Source organism: Muntiacus reevesi, chromosome 9 (genome assembly GCF_963930625.1).
Source record: "Muntiacus reevesi chromosome 9, mMunRee1.1, whole genome shotgun sequence".
Taxonomy (NCBI): domain Eukaryota; kingdom Metazoa; phylum Chordata; class Mammalia; order Artiodactyla; family Cervidae; genus Muntiacus; species Muntiacus reevesi.
The window spans coordinates 28,769,083-28,794,641 of record NC_089257.1 but is presented as its reverse complement, the minus strand read 5'-3'; the positions used below and the strand labels follow the sequence as shown (position 1 = coordinate 28,794,641).

Sequence of the window (25,559 nt, the reverse complement as noted above, 5' to 3'; positions counted from 1 at the left end):
GCTTTAGGCCCTGCAGACCTCCCTCATCCGGGCAGCCTCGCCATGTATATGTGCCCCACCAGGCACAGCGTCCCCAAAGTCGTGCATTTCTCTTAAAGATAAATGTGCTCTGTTGAAGGGCTTCTCTTTTATTCTCTCCTTTCAGACATGGGAAAATATCCTTTCTTTTATGAAATGATGCTAATAGTAGATGACAGCTGTTTGTTTTATCTCTTTTGTGAACTGTTCTTAGCAAAATAAAGTTGGCAACTTTATGCCAGTACTTTTGTTTTGGACATTTTTCTGATCTGTAAAAAATTCAAAACTTTAAGAATCATTGTGGGAGGTGTTGTGTGGTGAGATGCCCTTCTGTTCAAGGAAAAGAAAAGCCCTGCAAGACCCCACAACCTGGGCAGGTACTCTGTTGCCATCAGGGTCTCTGAGCTTCAGCGGTCTGCATGACATTACATTTCAGAATCACTGGGTTGCTATGGTTATCACCAGATCTCTGTAATTACCTTGGAAGTTGCTGTCTTTGAGACTTATGAGGTCCATGCCATGCAGATATTCAAAAAAGAAAGGTTTTTGTGTCTGAGAAGTGTGCATGCTGACAATAAATGGCATTGCTCAAACACAGCTGCACACACACACACACACACACGTGAAAATATTCATACGCACAGGAGAATCATCATCTCTTGCGTGCTTTGGTGGTTAGATTGTGGACTTCACATGAGGTCCACACAGTTATAGGAAGGCAGGTCTTGGCTTGGCTCCAGTGATAAATCTGGACTTACTCTCTTGGCCAGCATTCTCTGGCTCCAAACAAAAAACTCACTTAAACTAGAGTGTATTGGCTCACTCATTGAGAAATGAGTGTTTGTGTCAGGTACGGCTTGATCCAGGGGCTCAGGATCAGGATTTGCCAGGTGGTTCAGTGGTAAAGAATCCACCTGCCAAAAGAGGAGACACAGGAGATGCAGGTTCGATCACTGGGTCAAGGAGATCCCCTGGAGGAGGAAATGGCGACCCACTCCAGTATTCTTGCCTGGAAAATCCTATGGGCAGAGGAGCCTGATGGGCTACAGTTCGTGGGGTTGCAGAAGAGTTGGACACGACTGAGCGACTGAGCTCATGGCGCTCCACCTCCAGGCAATCTGCTTGCTCTCGTGAGTTCCCCTGTGAAGGCCTCACCACGAGGTCAGCTTGCTGCCAAATTTCAAGCCTTGGATTGACCAGGAAGAAAAGAGAGCTTATCTCCTCAACAATTCAAACAAACAAAAGGTCTGCACCTTGGTCTCAGCCTGAATTAGATCATAACATAAGCCCATCTCTGACCCTATCACTGTGACCGGGGACATGCCCAAAGCTGGACCGGTCCTGCGGGGAAGCATACGTTTCTAGAACCGGGATCCCCAACCTCCAGGCCACGGACCAGCACCTCCTGTCAGATCAGCGGCAGCATTAGATTAGAAATAAAGTACACAATAAATGTAATGTGCTTGACTCATCCCCAAACCATTCCCCACCTCTAGTCTGTGGAAAAATCACCTTCCATGAAACCAGTCCCTGACGCCAAAAGGGCTGCGGACTTCTGCTCTAGAACAAAGTCAGGGTCAAGGGACGCAGCCAGCCAAACTTACTTTCTCTCCCCAAAGGAGAGGGATCTAAGAAGTTAGTGGTGAGACATCACCTGGGCTGTTTATTCTCCTTTTGCCTCCCCTCACCCCCGCATCTCTTCTCCCCACTACCCTTGCTCAACCTGATCCACACTCTGTGTTCTGAGATGCTGTCGCCGCAAGGCTTCCTCCCAGGCCCCTTGCCTCTGACCATTGATTGGATCAGACAAACCAGAAGCACAGCAGGTCTGCGGGTGGGGGAAAAAGAGGTGGGTGTTTCTTCCCTGCCTGCTCACTGTTCTAGTACCTCCCACGGCCCCATTCTCACAGCTCACACCACCTCCTATCTCCCTGCCCCTCCAGCCTTTGAGGCAGTAACAGCTTCCTGCTGCTGTGATCTTGATACCTCAATGCCCCTTGTCTGTTCCCCTGACGCTGCCCACATATCTGCACATTGTCCCTTAAAATCTTTTAATCTAAACCAGGAGTCAGTGAACTTTGGCCCACAAGCCAAAAACCACCCCCTCGCTTTTTGTAAAAACAGTTTTATTGGCCCACGGTCACACCCACCGCCCATCCTTTAGGTGTTGTCTGTGTTCAGTTGTGACAGAGACTGTAGGCAGCCTGAAAAGCCCAAAATACTTACTTTCTGGCCTGTCACAGAAAAAAATTGCTGACCCCTGGATAAACCAGCTCTGATGGATTCTGCTTCCTGCTGGGACCCTGTCTATTTGATCTCCTCATAAAATTTAAGAAGAGAATGCTACTTTTACTATAAGATTTGTACATAACTTTTGAGAAGAAACTAATATAGAAGATCAACCCTGCTGGTTCAAGGGGAAACCACCCAGGGGATAGAAAGGTGTAGTGATCCTTTTTTAAAACACTTACTTGGCTATGCAGGGTTTTAGCTGCAGTGATCCAGTTCCCTGACCAGGGATGGAACCCAGGCCCCAGGCCCTGGGAGCATATAGTGAAGTCCCTACAGTGATCTTTTTATGCAGTGAAACCTGCTCTCTCCCAGCCCTTGAGCTGAGGGGTCTCAGGGCAGAGGATGGCCCCCTCTTGCACCCCTAACCACTGCTCACTCAGACAGCACACCTGGGTGCTCCAACTTCATCAGAGAATGCCAGTGAACGGGAAAATCAATATGTAAAGAACCAAACCGAAGTGCCAGATGAAAAAGATGAACATTGCTAGGTTTAGAAAATAAAAATGTTCTAAACAGATAAACAGTAAGCAAAGTGCTTTGATTTGTACTGTTTTCCAGTCCATAAAACCCTAATATCCGCCGACGTTTCATTAAGAGCTTCCATGCCTACTGCGGCTTGAACAGATTGCGGCAAACATGTTATTCGAGCCGCAGACCCAATCTTTTGCAATGTTTTACATGGGTGCTAAATGGGGGAGAAGTCTGATCTGTCATGAACAGAACGCTACTTTAGGGGAAAAGTAAATGCTGGAGTTAAATGAACAATATCTATCATTTTGCAATGTGATTTTTCCAGTCAATCAAAAAAAAAAAAAAAGGTAGGCAACGAACATTTATTGGAGAAACAAAAAATGGCAATGAACACATGCAACCAGATCCTCCTTCAGCTTTCAGAAACAGGGAGGATTTGTGATTTGATAATTTCCAGTGAAATAAATATTCAATTTATGTTGGAAATAGTTCATTTGGTCTTTTAGCCTTTTGCAATCCCCAAACCGAATAATACTCCAGTTTATGAAATCCCCTACTAATATAGCAACGCCCTTTCATCTACTGTTACACTCACTCCTGAAGTGGCCCTACTGCTAGCTTTCTGAACCATCAGCCAAGGTGCTACACAGAGCTCTTTTCCTTGATGATTTCCATTTTGTGACTGCAAGAAAAAGGAAAAAATCCTAAACAATAAATTAGCAACCCTGAAGTGGATTTTGGGCTGCGAAACTGAGAAGACTTGGACCGATTATTAAATCATTCCCTGATCCTCAGTTTCTTTATCTGTAAAATGGGACCAACACTCCCTCCCTACCCCCACCACTCAGATTCTTGTACCTTCTTCCATTCCTATTTGTTGAATATTTACTAAGCACCTTTTATGTGTCAGGAGGGTGCTGGGTTAAGAGGAAGATGCGGTCCCTGGAAGGTGCCTCTTGAAGTTCACATACCGAGGAGAGAACTACCAGTGCCAATGTGTTGTGGTGAGCTCTAGGACAGCAATAGCAACAGTTCTTTGAAAGCACCCAGGAGGTCCGGGTGGCCAGAAAGAGCCAAGAGGAAGGGATGGCTAAATGTATTCTGAAGAATGAGTCAGAGGGGAGGGGTACAATGGAGGATGTCATCACAAGGGAGAAGAGACTTCTCAGGATCACTGACAGCATTTTCGCATGGCCACAGCCCAGGCTTTAAGGTGGGAAGGCAAGAGCGCTGGGAAGCAGGGAGAACTAAGCAAAACCCACGTTCCAAGGACCTCCCGGCTTTGCTGAGAATTCAGACTTTTCCCTTGAAGGCGGTGGGGAGCCCACTGCAGGGTTTCTGCTGGGGGATGTGGCCTGATTCTACGTGTTTCAGGAAGACCATCCTCACCACCACTAGCAAGCAGGTGGAGAAGGAGTCAGAGGGGAGACGGAGGCAGGGAGGCCCTTCCTCAGGGAGAGGAGCAGTGGCTGAAGTGGGATAAAGGCAGTGGGGATGCAAGAGAAGAGGCAGATGTGAGAGGTGTGAAGTTGATGGGACAGCTTGATAGACTGCGGAGAAAAGGGAAGGAAAATGTCAGGGAGGACTCGGAGGTTCCAGCTTGGACAAGAGAGCCGATGCTGGTTGTATTCACTGAGAGACAGCACATGTGAAGCTGGTGCTCGGCGCAAGGCAAGATAAACAGTAGGTGCTCAGTAAGTGTGCCTCAAAGCAGAAACTTTATTCTCCTAGCTTCATTCTCCCTTCTCTTCTGTCACCCCACCCCCCAATGCACACACACACACTGCCCCCACCCACTCTAGCTCATCCTGCACATCACTGCCTGGTAAATCTTCTTAAAACACCAATTTGCCTGTCAGATTTAAGTGGCTCATTTAAATGGCTCAGGATTTCCCCAGGCACCACTCAAAGCCCCCCTGCTCAGCTTCCTAATCCAGCTCCCCTATCAAGCCAGCCCTGTTTCCTCTCTGCCTCAGTCCAGCCGCCCCGACAGCAGCCCCATGACCTGCCGGCCTCCAGGCCTTTATTCAGGCTGTGCTCCGCTCCCGGAGTACTGGCCTTTCCTTCATCCTGCCACTGGAAATTAAAATCAGAGAGTCACAGTGGAGACCGTGATAAAAGAAAGCAATTCCCTCTGTACCCCTGTTACTTCTGTTAATTCAACACAGGCTTAATTCTTTGACATCTAGGCAACACAGAGAGTCTATGGCTGAGGAAGTTTCGAGAGAAGAGACACAAGACGTAAGTTTATCTAGATTATAGATAAACCGGCTAATAAAATGTCTTGTTATATCCTTCTAGCACATTCCAGACTCTCCGAGTCCTTTTGATTTTGAAATGCATTTTTAAACCATGAGTGGATTATGATTGTCAAGGGAAAAAAAAGCAGTTTTCTTTCAGGCCTTAAGCTATAAAAACTGCTATTCCCGTTCTCTCTCCAAATGAGCCCACTTTAGGATGTCCTGCTGGGAAATGAAGGCAATTGCTTGATGCTTAGGAATTACCAAAGATTTACTTGAAAGTGCTACCGCACACTCGGTAGGAAATAAGCCTAAATGAAAAGGAAAACAATTAGCCCAAATGTGCCAACTTCAACAGTGTTGATTGGTCGGTTGGTTGATTTTGAAAGCCCATTTTTATTTCTGGAATCAAAGTTGCAAAAACAAACAGCAAACAACAAAAACTCCAGTTGTGACGTCCATGGATGAGAAGCCCCTGGGGCAAGCACAGGCAGGGTTACTTTGAAGGCCACCCACATTTGGGTCTGAGCTCCTCCCGGGGCCAAGGAAGCTACAGGGCCACCTGGAACGACAGAGACTTCTGTCCTGTTGTCTGTCCAGTGGGCTTCCCCACTGGAATGTGACAGTCCTCCTGCCCCAATCCAGCCTCATTCCCTTTCCAGCCCCTAGGGGAGTGTTTCTCAAACAGTGCTTTAAGAACCAACTGCAGTTGCATCCAAATCACCTGGACTCTTGAAACATGCAGGTGGCTGCTCCCTATACCCCCTTCCTGAGACCACATCCCTCAAAGTGGGTTCATTCATCAACACCACCAGTACAGCCAGATTAGCAAGGCTTCTCTTCCCTCCCAGTCCATTAGCATTTTCTTTCCATTGTTCTCCTTAGCCGGCTAAAAGTCCCTGGTCTATTGTTCAGTTCTAAAGTTTCCTGTAATTCCATTCTGTTGCCCCAGTAAATTCACTCCCCATCCACCTGAATAACTTTATCATATCTCTTCTATTCTCTTCTAACTACAATTTTCTGATTACAAATCCCATCACCTTGTAGCTTTTGACTTTTCTCCTAATCTCTGAAAATGTAGAGGCTGTCCACTGAGAATTCCTTGCTCCTTGGAGGAAAAGCTATTTCAAACCTAGACAGCAAGTTAAAAATCAGAAACATCACTTTTCTGACAAAGGTCCATATAGTCAAAGTTCTGGTTTTTTCAGTAGTCATGTATAGATGTGAAACTTGGACCATAAAAAAGGCTGAGCACCGAAGAATTGATGCTTCTGAACTGTGTTGCTGGAGAAGACTCTTGAGAGTCCCTTGAACTCTCAACCAGTCAATCCTAAAGGAAATCAACCCTGATTGGAAGGACTGATGCTAAAGCTGAAGCTACAATACTTTGGCTACCTGATGTGAAGAGCCGACACATTGGAAAAGACCCAATGTTGGGAAAGACTGAGGGCAGGAGAAGAAGGGAGGACAGAGGAGGAGATGGCTGGATGGCATCACTGACTCAATGGACCTGAATCTGAGCAAACTCCAGAAGATACTGAAGGACAGGGAAGCCTGGTGTGCCGCAGTCTATGGGGTCACAAAGAATTGGACATGACTGAGGGACTGAACAACACTGAGAATTCTCTCCTCCTCTAGACTTCAACCCCCTGCCCCCACCCACCCTCACACACCTTTCTCCACTGGACCCATCCCTCAACTTGACCTGGATCCCGGATCCCACCTCACCCTCCTTCTCAGAACTTCTGCAGTGCCGTATGCCTCCTCTCTCCTATATGTTCAGTCTTGTCCTCTCAACCCAACCCTTCCCTCTGGCTCTTTTTTCCTTCCATTGTAGAGTATCACTGGAATGGGGAATTCTCTCCAATATCCTAGGAGGAGAAGTATGCATCAGTAGGACATATTTTAAACTCAATTACCACAACTGAATGTTAATTTGTTATCTATAAATACTTACTAGAATGAAGAATATGTTTCAGAACAGTTTTTAAACCTTTTGATTATAGAAATTTTCAAATATATTAAAAAACAGAGAAGCTATACAAGGTCACAAATCAGAAATGACTGAGCCAGCATGCAAGGGCAACTTATACACACACACACACACACACACACACACACACATATATATTTCAGGTTACAGCATTATGATTTGACATCTGTATGCACTACAGAGTGATAACCATGACAAGTCTATCTGCCATCTGTCACCATACAATTGGCTCACCTCACCCATTTCACAGCCTCCCCCCTTGACCATCTTTCCCCCTTGTATCCACTAATCTGTTCTCTGTGTCCAAGTTTGTTTTTATTTTCATTTTGTTCATTCATTTTTTAGATCCCACATCTGAGTGAAAACATAAGGTATCTATCTTTGATTTATTTCACTTAGCATAATACTCTCAAGGTCCACCCATACTGTTGCAAATGGCAGGATTTCATTCTTTTTTATGGCTAAGTAACATTCCATTGTGTGTGTGTGCACATGTATGTGTGTGTGGTAGAGACTATCAGAAAAACTCTGCCTTGTCTCATTTCCTCTTCCAACTACCAACCTTTCTACCTTTTACCCATCCATAGCCAAAGTTCTCCAGATAGCAGTCCTCTATGCCTTCTTAATTTCTTCAGTTTCTACCCACTCTTAACCGATTTAGGTCTGGTCTGGCTTCTACACCTGTAGCTCCTAGAAACAATAATGACTACCAAATCTAGCAGACATTTTTTTTTTTTCAATTCCATCTTCTTCTAGTAAAAAATTTAGTAGCTTGAAACAAGAATTCATTTTTTCTTTCTTGTGATTTTATTAATTAACTGGGATAATACTTGGGTTGTCTCAAAGGGCTGGTGTCATCTTGACACTAAGGTGACTCATTCCTTACATGTTTGGTACCCAGGTTGGAACAGCTGCCACAACCAGGAGGTGGCCAGGCATCATCTCTCTCTCTCTCTCCATGTGGAATCCACATAGTCAGTTTAGCCTTCTTTACAACATGATGGTCTAGGGGTAAACAGACTTTTTACATGGTAGCTGGCATCCCTCTGAGCAAGCACTTTAAGAGACCAAGATTGATGCTGCAAGCTTCATATGACCTATCCTCAAAAGTCACAAATTCTATTAGTTGAACAAACCCAGGCCTCATTCAGTATAGGAGGGTCCTACACGAAGTGTGAATTTCAGGAGGCATAATTCATTTGGGGGCCATCTTTGGAGACCAACTCTCCTACTTGACTTTCTGACAACTATCAGAGGGACTTCCCTGGTGGTCCAGTGGCTAAGACTCTGCACTCCTAATGCAGGGGGTCTGGGTTCAATTCCTGGTCAGGGAACTAGATCTCACATGGCACAACTAAAGACCCCGCATGCTGCATCAAAGATTGAAGATCACGTTTGCAACTAATGCCTGGCACAGCCAAATAAATAAATTTTTTAAATTATCAAAGCCCTTGTGAACATCCACTTTTTGAAACACTGTCTCCTTGCTCCCATAACAAACCATTTTTCTGTTCTCTTTCAACTTCTCTGACAAGAGAGAGGGGTTTGTAGGTCTCCTCTGCCTCTGTCCTCCAGGCCGGGCTCTAAGTCTCCTCTCTCCTATATTTCTTCTCTCCTACATTTTTAAAATCTCTTCTCAAATTAAATTAAGTCATTTAATTCAGACCTACTATTTCAATTAATTCCTAAAATACATAAGACTAAAATATTAATCATTCCAGCCCAAACTTGTCCTCTGAACAGCATACCCCACCTCTCAAAACCTCCCCTTGAAGATACCAAAGGTATCCAATTTAGCGTGTCTAATCTGAACTTAGAACGGACCACTGTCCTCAAACGGGGCCTCTCCCAGAATTCTCCAGCTTCCTGGAGGATGACTCACCTGGCACACAGTGGAGCTGCCCTAGTTGTCTCAGTTGTGACCATCCTAAAGGGATTGATAACCGGCCAGTCCCAGACACATGAGCAAGTCAAAATGAGGACGACTCAGCCAACCACAGCTGGCAGGAGAGGCAGAAGCAAGACCAGTAGAGAGCAGCCAAACCAGCCCAGACCAGCTGAATTCCTGTGAACTGGTACAATAAACAAATGTTTACTTTTGTACGCCACTGAGATTTTGTGGTTTTCTCACTACATAGCATTATTTTGTCAATGGATATCCAATACACTACAGTTTAAACATTCAACAATTGAAGAAAGGTGCAATGTCACGCAACCTTTAAGAATGCTGTGTAGTGCCAGTCAGGATGGCTGCTATCCAAAAGTCTACAAGCAATAAATGCTGGAGAGGGTGTGGAGAAAAGGGAACCCTCTTACACTGTTGGTGGAAATGCAAACTAGTACAGCCACTATGGAGAACAGTGTGGAGATTTCTTAAAAAACTGGAAATAGAACTGCCATATGACCCAGCAATCCCACTCCTGGGCATACACACGGAGGAAACTAGAACTGAAAGAGACACGTGTACCCCAATGTTCATTGCAGCACTGTTTATAATAGCCAGGACATGGACGCAACCTAGATTGCCCATCAGCAGATGAATGGATAAGGAAGCTGTGGTACATATACACCATGGAATATTGCTCAGTCATTAAAAAGAATTCATTTGAATCAGTTCTAATGAGATGGATGAAACTGGAGCCCATTATACAGAGTGAAGTAAGCCAGAAAGATAAAGAACATTACAGCATACTAACACATATATATGGAATTTAGAAAGATGGTAATGATAACCTTATATGCAAAACAGAAAAAGAGACACAGATGTACAGAACAGACTTTTGGACTCTGTGGGAGAAGACGAGGGTGGGATGTTTCGAGAGAACAGCATGTATATTATCTATGGTGAAACAGATCACCAGCCCAGGTGGGATGCATGAGACAAGTGCTCGGGCCTGGTGCACTGGGAGGACCCAGAGGCATGGGGTGGAGAGGGAGGTGGGAGGGGGATCGGGATGGGGAATACATGTAACTCCATGGCTGATTCATGTCAATGTATGACAAAACCCACTGCAATGTTGTGAAGTAATCAGCCTCTAACTAATAAAAATAAATGAATATATATATATTTTTTTTTTTTAAAAAAGAATGCTGTGTAGATGTACAGTCATCCCTCAGCATCAGTGAGGGGATTGGTTCCCAAATCCCCAGGTATATAATAATCAGAGAATACTCAAGTTCTTTGTATAAAACAGAGTGTTGTTGTTGTTGTTTAGTTGCTTAGTTGTGCCTGACTCCTTTGTGACCTCATGGACTGTAGCCCGCCAGGCTCCTTCTGTCCATGGGATTTCCCAGGCAAGAATACTGGAGTGGGTTTCCATTTCTTTCTCCGGAGATCTTCCCGACCCAGGGTTCAAACCCATGTCTCCTGCATTGGCAGGCAGATTCTTTACCACTGAACCACCAAGGAATCCCCATAAAATGGAGTAGTATTTACATATAATCTATGCATATCCTCCTGTGTAATTTAAATCATCTCTAGGTTACTTATTGGAGAAGGAAATGGCAAGCCACTCCAGTGTTCTTGCCTGGAGAATCCCAGGGACGGAGAGCCTGGTGGGCTGCTATCTATGGGGTCACACAGAGTTGGACACGACTGAAGCGACTTAGCAGCAGCAGGTTACTTATAATAAGTAATACAATGAAAATGTTATATAGATAGTTGCTGGCACATGGCAAATTCAAGTTTTGCATTTTGGAACTTTTTGAGAAAAAATGTTTAAGTATTTTTCAATCTATTGGTTGAATTCACGGACACAGAACCTACAGATCGGAAGGGCTGACTGTAAACAGACTTGATGTGTTCACAACAAACTGATAAATTGCAGAAGGAGGAGAAGATTGAAAAACAATGTGTATAATATGACACCATTTTCATAAAACATGCATTTCTATACCTGCATATGAAAATGTCAGGTCTAATACACAACAAGATGCCGACAGGGTTATCTCTGTGTGGCAAGACTTGCTGTAAAGCCTTTGACTGTGTGGATCACAATAAACTGTGGAAAATTCTGAAAGAGATGGGAATACCAGACCACCTGACCTGCCTGTTGAGAAACCTGTATGCAGGTCAGGAAGCAACAGTTAGAACTGAACATGAAACAACAGACTGGTTCCAAATAGGAAAAGGAGTACGTCAAGGCTGTATATTGTCACCCTGCTTATTTAACTTATATGCAGAGAACATCATGAGAAACGCTGGGCTGGAAGAAGCACAAGCTAGAATCAAGATTGCCGGGAGAAATATCAATCACCTCAGATATGCAGATGACACCACCCTTATGGCAGAAAGTGAAGAGGAATTAAAGAGCCTCTTGATGAAAGCAAAAAAGGAGAATGAAAAAGTTGGCTTAAAACTCAACATTCAGAAAACTAAGATCATGGCATCTGGTCCCATAACTTCATGGGAAATAGATGGGGAAACAGTGGAAACAGAGTCACACTTTATTTTTTTGGGTTCCAAAATCACTGCAGATGGTGATTGCAGCCATGAAATTAAAAGACGCTTACACCTTGGAAGGAAAGTTATGACCAACCTAGACAGCATATTAAAAAGCAGAGACATTACTTTGCCAACAAAGGTCCATCTGGTCAAGCCTATGGTTTTTCCAGTGGTCATGTATGGATGTGAGAGTTGGACTGTGAAGAAAGCTGAGCGCCGAAGAATCGATGCTTTTGAACCGTGGTGTTGGAAAGTCCCTTGGACTGCAAGGAGATCCAACCAGTCCATCCTAAAGGAGATCAGTCCTGGGTGATCATTGGAAGGACTGATTATGAAGCTGAAACTCCAATCCTTTGGTCACCTAATGCGAAGAGTTGACTCCTTGGAAAAGACCCTGATGCTGGGAGGGATTGGGGGCAGGAGCAGAAGGGGACAACAGAGGATGAGATGGCTGGATGGCATCACCGACTCGATGGGCATGAGTTTGAGTAAGCTCCGGGAGTTAGTAATGGACAGGGAGGCCTCGCGTGCTGCGATTCATGGGGTCGCAAAGAGTCGGACGTGACTGAGCAACTGAACTAAACTGAACTGAATTTTCATTTTATGTCACTCATATAATTGTTCAAAAGGGAGAAAAAATCTTTGCTGTGTAGTACATTTGGTTTGGTTATCCTTTGGCTTGTTGGTAAAAATCCTGAAAGCTTTTTGATTACGTTTTGCAGAGGATGGCGCCAGAAGTTATTCTTGCAGCATCCTGTGCAGGCCGTGGGGACACTGCACCTCTTCCAGGACTCACTAAGTATTGCAAGTATAAGAACACACCTGTCTAATTTCTACTGGCATACCTGAAAAGAGAAATTCACACCAGTGGTCTTCCCAGCCCACCATTAGAGCCTGGGAAGTCTTAGAAGTCCCTGCCTCAGAGACAGGGGTTGGGGAAACTGGGAGCAGAGTGGAACACCTCTAGAAACTTCCTGCCTCTGGGGCTTAGTTATATGCCTTGGGCAAACAAAGGAAATCCTCCTCTAAGTTCTTCCTAACAGGGAGTCAAATGTCATACATTCAGAAGAAGAAATTCAATGCCCCAGGGCAGGCCAAGGATACCTAAGGGGCTAATCCTCCCGAAGGCTGAAAGGACTTTCTTTTTCTTTCTTTAAGCTTCCTTCCTTCCGTGCCCCATTTCCTCTCCCACCCAATCACTAGGGCAGTTCCCTCTCTATTTTCTTTCTTTCCTTATCTAATATTTGGGAGCTAGGCCTTCATTTAAAATAATTACTAGTTTATAGCAGATCCATCCCTATACTTTCCTGGACAATCCTTAATTTGCAGTAAACCCCAATCCATTTTTTTTCCTGCCACTATTTCTGTTGCTAAAACCCTCCAGCGAGAGCTGGTGAAAATTGCACATCAGGCTGATGAACTCTACAGCAGTCACATATAATCTGACTTCAGCTGACCGTGCTTATACACTGAATTTCCTTTCCTCATTCCTACTTATTTCTTGTTCCCTAATACGAGTTTAATCTTAACCTTTTCCATTCTTGTCATGCCCCAGCACCTCACACTCCATGGAGACCCTGACTCCTAACACGTGAGGTCCAATAACTGCCCTTCCTCCTCCTCCAAATGTTATCATTTGATTTCCTGTTATCAACACCCCCCAACCCCTACTCGGCCCCAGCAGCTCCCTTCAAAGCTCTTTGAAGGGTGGTCTCGGCCCACCTGGTTAGTTCTGTAAGTGAGGGTTCAGAAGAGCATGTTGGGTCCACAAGGTACTTCAGGTGATCCACAGATCTTTTGAAATGAATGCAGAATTTTGTCTTTTAGCCAGTTTTTAGTTGAGAGTCTCTAGATTTCATCTACTTTCCACAGGACTCTGCCAGCCTAGGACTTTTTACCACTCACTTCCTCTTTCTTGCTTTTTTAGGCTGTTACCTTTTTGACTGGGGTCCTCTTTGTCTACACACAACTTGGCTGTACCATGAAATAGAATTACCAGGTGTATTAGTCTATGCTGGCTGCCATAGCAGACTACCACAGGTTGGGTGGCCTCAATGACAGAAATTAACTTTCTCATGGTTCTGGATGCAAGAAGTCCAAGATCAGAGTGGCCAGGATGGTTAGTTTCTGGTGAGAACTCTCTTCTTGGCTTGCAGATGGCACTCTCTCACTATATCCTAGCATGGCCTTTTCAAGGGGTGGGCATACAGGGGTGGCGGTAGGGAAGTTCTCTTTTCTTTTTATTGTTATGCTACCAGTCCTACTGAAATAAGGCCCTACTCTTCAAACCTCATTTAATCTTAATGACCTCCTAAAGATCCTGTCTTCAAATATAGTCACACTGGAAGTTAGGACATCAACATATGATTTACAGGGTGTTGTGGGGATGGCACATGGTTCAGTCCATAGCACCAAGGATAAAAATAACTTGACTTAAGATATCAAAGTTGTGATCTTTGTTACACTGGCAATAGCTTTCTAACTTATCTTTCTGCTTTTTAACCTGTCCTTCACACTGTAGCCAAGCACACCTTGCAAAATCACCATGTTGGGATAGATTTCCTCACTTCTGATGCATTTTGCTATGTGGAGAAGCAGCCACTAGGTAACACTCCGAGCCTCCACTCTCTGCTGCCCCCCAAAGAGCCCCACATCAGTGGTCCAGGACCTTCCTCTCCTCTGCTTCTTGGGAATGAGCTGCCCACACAGAGCATTCTTTCTGCTCTGATCCTGTGTATGCAGGGTCTTCGAGGGACTCCCTGGTGTGTGAGCATTTCCTTTTGCTTCTTCTCAAGGTTTTCTTCTCTCTGCCATTACTACCTATTGTTCTTGCATGTTGTATACTTTTTCAACTAGAGCCTTTACATTTTTGTCATACTTGTTTTAAATGGCCTATCAATCATTTCACAATCTGCATCATATCTATACCCAGTTCTGATCCTTGCCGTGCCTCTTCAGACTATTTGTTCTTCCCTTTTATCATGTCTTGTGCTTTTCCGTTGAAAGGCAGACACGACCTATTAGGTAATAGGAACTAAGGCAAATAACCATTTAGTGAAGTTTTATGTAAATCCAGCCAGCAGTTGGGTTGTTTCACGTTTGCTATAACCATAAGGAAACCAGGGGCTTCAAATTTCTCTAGAATTCTTTTTAAAAAATCTCCTCTGTTGTCTTTGGGTTTCCCTAAGAACTCCTTCTTAAAATGAGTCTGAGCCTTACAGTTCTTTCAGCAGTAATTCACTTATACAGGAGCCTTGTCAATGTGGTGGCAAAGAGTGGGGGAAGGGAAGCATTCTATAAACTTAACGATTAAATTTCAGTCTTCCTGTGGGCTCGCAACTTTTAACAAATGTTTCTTTGCTATCCCTTCCCTCTTAGGTGATATAGAAAAGCTAGAGGGGCTGGAGACAGGAAAATGCTCTTTCCCCAAGAATCTAAAAAAGAGCAGATATATGTATACATATAACTGATTCATTTTGCTGTGTAGCAGAAAATAACACAACATTTTAAATCAAATATATTCCAGTATTTTTTTTTAATGCTCTTTCCCAAGATGAGATAAGGCTCTGAAAAATTTTTTTCACTAGGGAGTAGTCAATCCAGTATAATGGAGAATATTCTGGGCATATTTCAAAATGGTTACTTTCCTTGTCTACCTGCCGAGACATAAGATGATTTTTTTCTTGACACTTTACCACCTGGTGCAGTTCTTGGAGGTAAAACCACAAAACATCTGCCCCCTGCTCTCAAGATAACAGCCCCCAGGGGAGTCCCACTCTCCTGTTAGTCCACACACAGCCTCAGCAACTTATCAGCATGATTATTCTACTGTTCCTACCAGGTTCTGGTTCTGGCGGCTTCTGCTCAGGTAAGCTGATCTTGACCTTGAATATCTGCAGCCACTTGTCTCTCCAGATTCATGGTGGTGGTTTGCTCTGAAACTTCAGTTTTCTGGTGAGTCCAAGAAAAGTCCCTGCTTTTCAACTTTTTTCTTGTTGTAAGGTCAGGAGTGACAACTTCCAAGCTCTTTTATTGTTGGATCTGAAACTGAGAGTCCCAAGGCAAGCTAATTTTTTTGATTGCCTGAAGTTAGTCTTTTCTTTAGTTAGTTTTGCTTTGACTATGAAACCCAACAGTTGGTAGTTAAGCAGCCCATCCACTCCAAGAACATACTTTATGTTACTTGAATCCATTTAAATTTATTGAGACATTTTATGGGCCAGAAGATGTACTATCTTGGCAAATTTTGTGAATTTGAGAATAATGTATATTCTACTATTGTTGGGTAGAATTTTCTGAAATGTCAATCAGCTCAAGCATAGTTAGGGCTATTCAAGTCCACTATTTGCTGATTTTCTGCCTACTTGTTCCAACAGTTATTAAGAGAGTGTTTTTAAAAATTTCTGTAATTGTGTATTTGTCTGTTTCTCTTTGCAATGCTTTTTTTGCTTCATTTATTTTGCAGTTTTGCCATTAGGTACATAGACATTTAGGATTGTTATGCTGTCTTGATTAATTGATCCTTATGTGATTATGATAAGACTTCCTTTTTGTTAGCAATGTTCTTTGTTCTGAAATATACTTTGTCTGATACAAATATAGTCGTAACTCCAACTTTCCTTTGATTAGTGTCAGTATGTTATTTTTTCCCATCTTTCTACTGTTTAGCCCATTTGTCCTTATCAGTTCAGTTCAGTTCAGTTCAGTCACTCAGTCATGTCTGACTCTTTGTGACCCCATGAACTGCAGCACACCAGGCTTCCCTGTCCATCACCAACTCCCGGAGCTTACCCAAACTCACGTCCATTGAGTCGGTAATGCCATCCAACCATCTAATCCTCTGTTGTCCCCTCTCTTCCTGCCCTCAATCTTTCCCTGCATCAGGGTCTTTTCATTATTTAGGGTGTATTTTCTGTAGCAGCACATAACTATATATTACTATTTTACACAACCTGACAACCTCTGCCTTTTAAACTGGGGTGTTCTTATGATTACCATTAATGTGATCATTAACTTGACTAGATTTGATTCTATCATTTTGCTATTTGTTTTCTAATTTTTCTCATCTGTTCTAGGTTCCCCCCTTTTCTCTTTGTCTACTTGCTTTGGGATTTTTTTTTTAAATGTTGCTTCCATTTTATGCACACATATATATATGTATATATCCTCTACACACACACACACACACACACACACACACACATATATGGGCTTCCCTGGTGGCTCAGTTGGTAAAGAATCTGCCTGCAATGCAGGAGCTCCAGGTTTGATCCCTGGGTTGGGAAGATTACCTGGAGAAGGAAATGGCAACAAATCAAATCTCTCTCTTCTGCTTCAGGGTTAATTGAGTACTTTTTATAATTCCATTCTGTGATCATTGTTGGCTCATTAGCTCTAACTCTTTGCTTTCATAATTTTGCATAAATGCTTTAAGGTTGAAAGCCCCACTTCAGTACTCTTGCCTGGAAAATCCCATGGATGGGAGGAGCCTGGTAGGCTGCAGTCCATGGGGTCATGAAGAGTCGGACACGACTGAGCAACTTCACTTTCACGTTTCACTTTCATGCACTGGAGAAGGACATGGCAACCCACTCCAGTGTTCTTGCCTGGAGCATCCCAGGGATGGCGGAGACTGGTGGGCTGCCGTCTCTGGGGTCGCACAGAGTCAGACATGACTGACGTGACTTAGTAGCAGCAGGGTTGAAAGCACATTTTTTCACACTATCAATGGAAGTTTACAGAGCTGATTGCTAAAGAACATTCACAGGACCCCAAATGACAATGTTCATAAAAACCTACAGGAAAAGGATGCAATATACAACATTAAAGACATGCATCAACAACCAAAGGCTATCTCACAGGAATGGGTCTGGAAAAGTCAGAAATAATTGCCTATTGTCCCCCTTTCTGTAAAAGTCATAGTCAAATTCAATTAATCTATTGGGCCAGGAACACTGTTGTAGGTACAGAGTACCTCAGAATGAAGGAGCCCCAAAGAGCACCCTGCCTGGTCATGTAAGTGTATTCTTGCTCCATAAAAGCAAAGTCCTCCAGAAATCTCAAAAACAATGCTGACAAGCTGCAAAAATTCCCCTCCAAATCCTCAGACACTGGGTTTCAAGAAAACCTGATGAATGCGTATGTTTCATGCCTTCACTAGGAGTCAGGGCTGTGCTGAATATTTAGCAAAACTGCTCAGGTTAGTTCCTAAGTGAGAAGTAAAAGTGTTAGTAGCTCAGTCATGGCAACTGTTTGTGGTTCCATGCACTATAGCCTTCGAGGCTCCTCTGGAATTCTCCAGGCAAGAATACTGGAGTGGGTAGCTATTCTCTTCTCCAGGGGATCTTCCCGACCCAGGGATCGAAACGGGTCTCCCTTCACTAGGAGTCAGTCATATGCCAAAAACTTAGCAAAACCAGAGTCATATAATAGGCCACTTGAAATTGTCCCAGGTATCACTGATTCTCTATTTTTTAAATTCATGTTTTTCTGTGTGTTTCCTTTAGGATAGTTTCTATTGCTGTGCCTTCAAGTGCATTAATATTTTCTAATGCCTTTGTGATACTGTGATTTGTTTTATGAAATGTATGTTCGGTCTTTGTCTTCTTCTTGACATAGAGCTAAAACCCCTTGGATTTTCCTAAATGGTAAGAGTAATAAAGGTGTCCTTTGTTATTTGTAGCAAGTCCCTTTCACCTACCTCTGAGTTTAATTTAATAAGATGATTTTGTAAAGTGCCAAAGGATGGGGGAACTAGCCGTGTAATTATAGGACTGGAACTCTCAGCCTTATCCCCCAACTTCCAGACTCCAAGGAGGTGAAAGGGGCTGGTACATGAGTGAATCACTATTGGTCAATGATTTAATCAACCATGCCTATGTAATGAAACCTCCATAAGCCCCAAAAAGAAAGGGTTTGGTGAGCTACAAGGATCTAACAGAAACAGAAGAGATTAAGAAGAGGTGGCAAGAATACACAGAAGAACTATACAAAAAAAGTCTTAATGACCCAGATAACCACAATGATGTGGTCACTCACAGAGAGCCAGACATCCGAAGTCAAGTGGGCCTTAGGAAGCATTACTAAAAACAAAGCTAGTGGAGGTGATAGAATTCCAGTTGAGCTATTTCAAATCCTAAAAGATTATGCTGTGAAAGTGCTGCATTCAATATGCCAGCAAATTTGGAAAACTCAGCCATGGCCACAGGACTGGAAAAGGCCAGTTGTCATTCCAGTTCCCAAAGGAAGGCAATGCCAAAGGATGTTCAAACTATGTTTGAACATTCATTTCACATGCTAGCAAGGTAATGCCCCAAATCCTTCCAGCTAGGTTTCAACAGTACATGAACTGAGAAGTTCCAGATGTACAAGCTGGATTTAGAAAAGGCGGAGGAATCAGACGTCAAATTGCCAACATCTGCTGAATCATAGAGAAAGCAAGGGAATTCCAGAAAAACATTTACTTCTGCTTCACTGACTATGCTAAAGCCTTTGTCAGTGTGGATCACAACAAAAACTAGAAAATCCATAGAGAGATGGGAATACCAGACCACCTTATCTGCCTTCTAAGAAACCTGTAAGCAGGTCAAAAAGCAACAGTTAGAACTAGACATGGAACAATTGACTGCTTCAAAATTGGAAAAGGAGTGCGTCAAGGCTATATATTGTCACCCTGCTTATTTAACTTACATGCAGAGTACATCATGAGAAATACTAGGTTGGATGAGTCAAAAGCTGGAATCAAGATTGCCAGGAGAAATATCAATAACCTCAGATATGCAGATGATAACATTCTAAAGGCAGAAAGCAAAGAGGAACTAGAACATCAAGAGCTTCTTAACGGAAGTGAAAGAGGAGAGCGGAAAAGCTGGCTAAAACCTTAACATTCAAAAAACTAAGATAATGGTATCTGGTCCCATCACTTCATGGCAAATAGATGGGGAAAGAGTAGAAACAGTGACAGATTTTTATTTTCTTGGGCTCCAAATCACTGCGGATAGTGACTTCAGCCACAAAAATTAAAAGACGCTTGGTCCTTGGAAGAAAATCTATGACAAAGCTAGACAACATATTAAAGGCAGAGACATCACTTTGCCGACAAAGGTCTGCATGTCAAAGCTATGGCTTTTCCAATAGTCATGTACAGATGTGAAAGTTGGGCCATAAAGGAGGCTGAGTGCTGAAGAATTGATGCTTTCAAACTGTGGTGCTGGAGAAGACTCTTGAGAGTCCTTTGAAATGAAAAGAGATCCAACCAGTCAATCGTAAAGGAAATCAGCCCTGGGTATTCATTGGAAAGACTGATGCTGAAGCTCCAATACTTTGGCCAACTGATGCAAAGAACTCACTGGAAAAGACCCTGATGCTGGGAAATATTGAAGGCGGGAGAAGGGGATGACAGAGGATGAGATGATTGGATGGCATCACCGACTTGATGGACATGAGTTGAGCAAGCTCTGGGAGTTGGTGATGGACAGGGAGGCCTGGCGTGCTGCAGTGCATGCGGTCACAAAGAGTTGGACATGACCTAGTGACTGAACACAACAAAGACACAGAAGTCCTCAGAGAACGGTAAGTCCAGAGGACTCATGGAAACGCCACGTCAATTCCCACATACCTTGCTCTACGCCTCTCTTCCATCAGACCGTGCTTGAGTTATACCCTTTTATAATCAAGTACATAAAATGTTTTCCAGAGTTCTGTGAAAAATTCTAGGAAATTAATTGGATCAAGGAGGGGAATCAATCTATAGACAGTCAGTCTGAAGCACATGTAACAACTTGGACTTGTAACCAACATCTGAAGTTGGTGGGGAGAGTCATGTAAGATTGTACCCTTAACCTGTGCAATCTGACATCTCTGGGTAGATATGTTAGAACTGAGTGAAACTGTAGGACCCTGGTGGTGCTGCAGAATTCCTTGGGAAAACCCCAGACACATGGTGGTCAGAAGTGTCAAAGTCTACAAAATATAGTAGTATTTAGAGAGTACTGTATGTAATGTAAACAAAAGCAATAGTTTTTCTTTATAACCATGAAGTGTATTTTTCATCTTAGGTATAATTTTTAACCTCCAGATTTTCAATTTGAGTCATTTTTATATCTTCATTGTCTCTTCTGAATCGTTTAGACATACTGAATACAATTATAATAACTTTCAATGTTCTTCCCTCTTTACTCTAACATCCATGTCTATTCTGGGCCAGTCTTACTTGATTGATTATTCTCTTCATTGCGGGTCATGTTTCCCTGCCTTCTTGTATCTGACTGGATGCTAGTAACTCTGTTTTATCTTGTTGGGTGCTGGATATTTTTTGCATTCCTCTAAGGTTTTTCTTGAGCTTTTTACCTGGGATGAAGTTCAGTTACTTTGAAATAGTTTGATTTTTTTTTTTCAAGTCTTGCCTTTGCGCTCATCACACACTTTCTGGAGCAGTGCTCTGTCTGTGGCTAATTATTCCCCACCACTGAATCAAGACGTGCCTGAGTACACATTCTATCAGTGCCCCAGGAACTGTCTTTCCGGTCCAGCTGCTAGGAACAGGCATCATTCCTGACTCTCACTATTCCTTCTCACCCTTTCAGATGGTTCACTCCTCAGGCTCATGGATGCACTGATCAGTCCTCCACTGAATACTCAAGGGGACCCTCTGCTGATCTTTGGGATCTCTCTCTGAGCAGCTGTCTGCTGTCTGGTTCTGTCTCCTAAGACATGCGGCTGATTTGGTCCCTGGACACTCACCTTTCTCTTTTCAACTCAGGGCATCTGCCAGGTTTCATCTTAGTTTCCCCTCTCTGAATTGTACCCTGGAAAATATGTGAAGAAAAGCAAACTGGGACCATGGTGGGAGTCACCTTACTTATTTCTAGTGTCCTTCATTGCTGGTGACCAGTGCCTTGGAAACTGTTGTTTCATATATTTTGTCTGTTTTTTTGTTTACCTGTTTGAAATGGAAGTGTAAATCCAGCCCCTTCTCTCATCCACCTTGACCAGAAGTAAAGACTGGTAGTTATTATTATTCTACTACTTATTCAAAATACCTTTTGGGCACCTACATGCACCAGGTACTTCCCTAGGTGCTGGGTATATGATGAACCAACGATAATGGTCCCCAGACTCAAGGTGAATCTGTCTTATGGGGATCAACTTGTGGGGAAAGGCAATAAATGTGCTGGTCCCTGGACTTAGCACATAAACATGAATCATATGTGGTCCTTCCTCTCAAGGAATTCAGAATCAGGGAAGACAAAAAGACAAATTTCTTAACCCAAAGCAGACTGTTAAAAGTGTTATGTGTGAGAGACAAAGGCTCTGGGCATATTTAGGAAGAAGTAATAAGTTCTGACTAGAGGTATAAGGGAAAATCTCAAGGTAAATGTGATATTTGAGTCGAGCCTTGAAGAATGTGTGCAATTTTGAGCAGAGAAGTAGAAAAAGGTAGAATGCTCAAGGTGCTTTTAAACCTGAAAGCAGTTAATCATGATTACTCCTAGCAGACACAGCCATCGACTTGCTCTTCCCTGCCAACGGAACTCTAACCACGTGGTTCACAGGAAGCTACATATCTTCCATCCCCAGGAAGTGAATCGTGATTTGCCTAAATCGGCCCTGGAAATTCCAGTCACCTTGCCTGTCACTGGATCCGGCATAGGCCTGTGACACAATTCTGGCCAATGAGATGTGAAGGGATGTCTGCTGGAAGATTCTTCTTCCCGATAAAGAGAGGAAACACTTTTTTCCCCATGCCTCTCAGAGAAAAAAACAAAACAGAAAACCGGTTCCTTACTGATATCATCAAGCCATTTGAATGAAACACTCTGAAATTGATCTAACATGAGACTTCTTGTTCCACAGATGACAAGGTTTTCCTATTGTTTCAGTAACTTCTGGCTGGATTTTGTTGTTTTGATGACATTATTCGCAGCCAGAAATAGCAGCTCAGCACACCAGCTCACCTTTTTGAAATTTGCTTTTCCTTTCCTCTGGTACAATGTGCTGTTAAATGTCATTCCCCTTGCTTCTGGTTCCTTTGCCTCATCAAGAATAAAGATTAAAAATGACAGCATACTTAGCCAAACATGCACATAGGAAGAAAGAGAAGGCAATTTTTAAGATGAAGGAAAGCAATTACACAGTGAAATACTTTGACTATTTAATATCATCACTTACTCCTGACCCTCTGGTTGAGAGGACTTAACTCTCATAGGATAGTAGAGGGATGAAAATATATAAGAAGAGAATGCAGGGGACTTCCCTGGTGGTCCACTGGTTAAGAATCTGTCTTGCAATGCAGGGGACCATGGGTTCAATCCCTGCTCGGGGAACTAAGATCCCACAAGCCGTGAAGAACTAAGCCTGTGTGCCCCAACTACTGAACCAATATGCCACAACTAGAGAGTCTGTGCACTGGAGCAAAAAAGCCCCCATGATGCAACTAAGACCCTATGCAGCCAAATAAATAAATAATAAATGGATACCAAACAGAGAGAGAATGTAGGCAAGCTCAGGGGAGATGATGTAAAGTTCCCTCTGCACAGCAGTGTTGGAATTCTCTTGTAATTCCCCCGGGAGCCAAGACTACCTCTGGAACAATCTAACTGTTGGAAACTACTAGTGTCTGGCAGGAAACCAACTAGAATCGGGGCAAAGGATGTGCAATTCTCAATCCCTGGGGTCAGGGCCAGCCGCTGGCAATGCTGCAAATAAGTAAAGACTGTCTCCAGTCTCCACCCACTTTCTCATTTCCTCCTTCCTTACCGTGGTGTTGGAGAAGACTCTTGAGAGTCCCTTGGACAGCAAGGAGATCCAACCAGTCCATCCTAAAGGAGATCAGTCCTGGGTGTTCATTGGAAGGACTGATGTTGAAGCTGAAACTCCAATAGTTTGGCCACCTGATGCGAAGAACTGACTCATTTGAAAAAAGACCCTGATGCTGGGAAAGATTGAAGGCAGGAGAAGTGGATGACAGAGGATGAGATAATTGACTGGCATCACCAACTCAATGGACATGAGTTTGAGTAAACTCTGGGAGTTGGTGATGGACAGGGAGGCCTGGCGTGCTGCAGTCCATGGGGTCTCAAAGAGTCGGACACGACTGAGTGACTGAACTCCACTGAACTATCCTTCTCTTTCTCTAGTTTTGCTCTTTTTCTGTGCTTCCTCCCACTCCTCCTCTTGGTCTGCCTCCATCCACCCCCCCCACCCCCCACCACCACCCTCCCACTCCCCACTCAACAAATCTCATCTTGCCTGTCCCAAGAGCACAGAAGGTACTAAGTTACCTGCCTCAGAGGCCATGCCTTTTCATTAGGAGCTCTTACAAACCCGAAGTAAGTCTTCTCTATTGTTTGAAATCCTAACCTCTGGACAGGCAGGGGGGGACTCACTACTCAAGCATAGCGCTTCCTGTCTCATGCAAAGGCAGTGCTGGTGGCATGAAGCACCAAGGAATATGTCCCACTGACAGGTCTCACTTCCAGCTGATGGGAGGTACAGGATCACAGGGACATCTCCTCAAGTTCTGCTGCTATCAAGTCACACAAGACCTTATTCTCCCATATATTCAGACCCCTGCTGTCTGGCTTATCCCTCTCACCTTCTGTCTCTGTTTAAATGTCCCTTCTTCCAGAAGGCCTTTCCTAATCCATCCCCTCCACCATAGACCATGATATTGAGTGCCTACCTTCCTAACTTGTCATGCTGATTTGTAATCTGTGGCTACTCACTATTTCAGTACCCAGCCTAGGCCTGACTGCTCAGTATATTGAATGAATGAGTAAGTGAGTGAATGAATATTTGTTCACATACACTGCAGCTCTACAGAAACCATGACTGTCATGTTCCTCTTTTGTATCCTCAGCAGCCAGTCCAGTGCTTAGATCAGGGAGGGCACACAATCATTATTCACTAATCGATTGAAAGAAGCCTTCAAAAGATGGGTACTTGGATCTATACTGCTGTTGATAATGTCCTGACATCCTTATTGCAAGAGCAAGAAACAGCCCAGTGGATTCTGGAGAATCAGGGATGGGGGACAGAGCAAGATGGTAGAAAAGCTCTGGGAGTACAGCTGTCAGGGATGGGGGTGGTGGGAATGGGAGGGGTCCTCTTCAGCCACAAGTAAGTTTAGTTTCCTAGGGATTCTTAACCTGAGGCCCACGAGTGGGGCTTCCAAAGAGCCATGCATCCTCTGTCACTTTAATCAAACATTCAAGCCAGCAACTCTAGGTACATTTTTCTGTAAGAAGGTCCACAGTTTCCAATGAGCTTCAAAAGGCTGTGACACACGAAGAATTATTGCTCTACCTGAACTGTCCAGTATGATACCCACTAGCCACATGTGGCTATTTAAATGTAAGTTCAACTATCAATGCCTCAGTTACACTAGCTACCTGTCTGGTGCTCACTAAAATAAGTAACTGAAAGTCGCTCAGTTGTGTCGACTTTTTGCAAACGCACAGACTGTAGCCTGCCAGGCTCCTCTGTCCATGGGATTCTCCAGGCAAGAACACTGGAGTGGATAGCTGGTCCCTTCTCTAGGGGATTTTCCCAACACAGGGATGGAACCCAGGTCTCCCGCATTGCAGGCGGATTCTTGACTGAGTCACCACTAGCCACTCCCTATTGGGCAGCCCAGATAGAGAACATTTCCATCACTACACACAGGGATGAAAAGGTAAGATAAGGTTTGTTCAAGGCAAGCGGTACTTTTGTAAGGTGAGTTGCCATCCTTTAGAAATGAAAGCAGACATCCAAGATCCTGATTTCTTTTGAGATCTGCTTGGGACCTGCACTTCCGCTCCAAGTAGACGGCCCCGCGTCATGTTGAAGTCATCTGTCTGGCCCTCCTCCCGCACCAGGTTTGCGACCCTGGTTTCCAGAAGACCTCACCCACCCGGGTCTCCTTCCAGTCTCTTGAATTTGTAACCAGCCTCCAAGTTTGGTTAAGAGAATAAAAGTCGCTCAGTCCTGTCCAACTCTTTGAGACCCCATGGACTATACAGTCCATGGGATTCTCCAGGCCAGAATACTGGAGTGGGTAGCCATTCCCTTCTCCAGGGGATCTTCCCGATCCAGGGATCGAACCCAGTCTCCAGGCGAA

General features: G+C 43.8%; 1 non-coding gene across 1 annotated transcript; it reads left to right on the top strand.

Annotated features, from left to right (window-relative positions):
• Positions 1 to 8,275: 8,275 nt before the first annotated feature.
• On the top strand, positions 8,276 to 8,348 carry TRNAR-CCU (transfer RNA arginine (anticodon CCU)). Its single transcript has one exon. It is a non-coding gene; the product is annotated as a tRNA-Arg (tRNA).
• The last annotated feature ends 17,211 nt before the right edge of the window (positions 8,349 to 25,559 follow it).